The sequence below is a fragment of the Plecotus auritus genome (assembly GCF_963455305.1).
Source record: "Plecotus auritus genome assembly, chromosome: 6".
Lineage (NCBI taxonomy): Eukaryota > Metazoa > Chordata > Mammalia > Chiroptera > Vespertilionidae > Plecotus > Plecotus auritus.
Window position 1 is genome coordinate 109,907,709 of NC_137773.1, and position 3,256 is coordinate 109,910,964.

Genomic DNA, 3,256 nt, shown 5'->3' on the forward strand with positions numbered 1-3,256 from the left:
GGAGTAGCCACACACCAGGCCTGGGGTAGGAGACAGGGTCAGTGTGGTGCTGGGTCATGAGTTCATGCAACAATGTCAATCAGGCGCAGACCCCCCTAGGCCAGGGGCCCCGAGCAACAGGACTAGGAGCTCCCTGCCCATGGCTACTGCCTGGGCCCCACCCAAGGGAGCCCTGGCTGAGGCCGGGATCCAGCCCAGACCCCTGGCCCCACGGGACTCAGCTGCCAGCATTAGGTTGACGGGGATATTGCAAACCTCATCCTGCATTGGGGAGGCCTGCAGCAGGTCACCTTGGCCTTGTGCACCCCACATATCTGCCCGAAGGCCCCTCCCTTCTGCCTGTGAGGGGGTCCTGCGCAGTGCAGACCGTCCCCAAGCGTGCTCAGAACTGAGGCCTCGGCTTTCCCAGGACCTCATGCTCCGCCAGGTCCCATGGAGTCCACCTCATGTGTCCTTGGCCCCAACTTCTATCCAGCCTCCAGGCCCCACTGGCTGCCCTAGCTCCTCCAACTCCACCTGCTTCAGCCCTGCATGCTTCCCACAGGGCTTGTCCCCAAACACACAAATAACTCGCCTCGCCCAGCTGAACATTCGCCCAGCCCTCCAGGATCCTGGCATGGACCCTCAGCTCCTCACCCACCATCCTCCTACCAGCGTGATGGCCTATGTGTGCGCGCGAGCGAGTGTGTGTGTGTGTGTGTGTGTGTGTGTGTGTGTGTGTAAGTACGTGTCTAGCTGTGGGCATGGATCTGTATTTTTATGGGGTTCGTGTATAAGTGACATGTCTTTGACATGTCAGTGCATGTACACACATGGACTTTGACATGTTAGTGTGTGTGCACGCGTGTGATCCTAGCAGGCCCCGGGAGGTCTGGGTCTGGAACTCTGGCAGATGTATCCTGCCAGGACCATCCTGAGACAACAGGAAGAGAGGATTGCATGGCTGGAGGCCCAGGGCTGTGTCCTGTCCCTCCCCCCAAGTCCCTGTCCTCCTGAGGGGCAGGGCCCACTACCCTGCCCCTGCCCCTTCCATCCCAATAGGTCCAGCTCCTCTGCCCTACCAACCCAGCTCCCCGAGGCCCGGGCCCCCCGCCCCCCCCGGCCCAGTTGGTTCTACACCCCCGTAACCCCGCACACCACTAACCTCCCTGGGAAGAGGCCCTGGGCAGTACCCTCCATATACCAAGATCTTGGTGTAGCACCAATGGACAAGATGGCCAGGGCTGGAAAACCCTCACCAAGCATCTAGTCCCACTGTACAGACAGGGGAACTGAGGCCCGTCAGCAGGAGCGTACTGCTCTCTCAGAGGCTCCATGACCACTGCGAAGTCCCTCCTTAGCCTGAAGCCAAGATGCTCCCTCCTGCCCTCAGGCCCTAACGGGGAAAAGTGGCCTGGGCTCCGCTCCCAGGGCTTCTCCATGTGGGCTCTGCCACCAGGTGGTGCCTGGCCTTCCATGCACACCAGGCTGCTGGAGAGGGGGTACAGTGAGGAGGCTCTCCTGCCTTTGTGAGGGGCTGGGAAGAAATCAGGAAGGCAGCTCTGACCTGGGCCTCAAAGGACAAACAGGATTTCCCAGGCAGCGGAAAGTGAATAAAGCCACACCAGGCAGACAGCTGGCCTCTGAGCTGCCAAGAAAGGGGCATGATGGGCTTAGGCTTGGACCATAGGGGAATGAGAAAACTGGCCTCCCGATGGCTGGCATGTGGTCACCAGAGGAGAGCCTCAGCAGCCAGCACCCACCTGCCCTGGGAACAGGAATCCCCCAGTGATGCCTGCAGTGTTGCCCTGGGTACCCCAGAAAGGCTGAGGGTCCCCTCTTTGGTGTACACATCCAGGGCACACATGGTACCCCTAGCTATGAAGCTGTGGCAGATGTCACAGATGTCAAAGGCTTCCCTTTGCTTCCAATATAAAGCAGAGCAAGTCAGGCCACTCCCTTCTGCCCACTGCCCTTCTCCGCAGCCTCATCTCCTGACACATCTCTGAGAGGCATGGACCTCCCACCATCATCCCAAAGTGCCAGGCTTTTCATATCTGAAGTCGTTCACCCAGAACAGTGGTCGACAAACTGCGGCTCGCGAGCTGCGGTTTGCCGCTCTGTTGACTAATGAGTTTGCCAACCACTGGGATAGGGGCTTAATCACAAGGAACAACAATAGCCTGTAATTATTTGAATCGAGAGTCTAGGTCAGTGGTCGGCAAACTCATTAGTCAACAGAGCGCCGAACCGCAGCTCGCGAGCCGCAGGTGGCTCACGAGCCGCAGTTTGCCGACCACTGGCCCAGAATATTTGTGCTCCTCCTTCCTGAGAAGCTGACTGTTCGGGTCTGGCTCATGCTTCCCTTCCTATGGAGCAGACAGTTACTCAGACAGTGTCAGCCTCCTGCTCGATGGATAGAAGGATGGGTGGATGATGAGTGGATGGGTGGATGGTGAGTGGGTGGATAGATGGATGGATGGATGGTGAGTGGATGGATGGTGAGTGGATGGATGGTGAGTGGATGGGTGCTGAATGGATGAATGGATGGTGAGTGGATGGGTGGATGGATGGATGGATGGATGGTGAGTGGATGGATGGATAGATGGTGAGTGGATAGGTGGGTAGATGGATGGGTGGATAAATTGATGGTGAGTGGATGGATGGATGGATGGATGGATGGATAGATGGTGAGTGCATGAGTAGATGCATGGATGGATGCATGGGTGGGTGGATGGATGGATGGATGGGTGGGTGGATGATGAGTGAATGGGTGGATGGATGGATGGATGGTGAGTGGATGGGTGGATGGATGGATGGATGGTGAGTGGATGGGTGGATGGATGGATGGATGGATGGATGGTGAGTGGATGGGTGGATGGATGGATGAATGGGTGTATGGATGGATGTATGGATGGATGGATGGGTGGATGGATGGATGGATGGATGGTGAGTGGATAAGTAGATGGATGGATGGTGAGTAGATGGGTGAATGGATGGATGGGTGGATGGATGGTGAGTGGATAGGAGGGTGGATGGATGGTGAGTGGATGGGTGGGTGGATGGATGGGTGGGAGTTGGTTGGATGTGTGGGTGAATGGATGGGTGGATGGATGGGTGGGAGGTGGCTGGATGTGTGGGTGAATGGATGGATAGATGTGTAGGTGACTGGATAGACAAGTGAATGGGGGTGAATGGATGGATGGGGGACTAGAGCTTGTAGGAGCTTTCACCCTAGAGGCCACCATACCACCAAAGGAAGCATCTGCCTCCTATA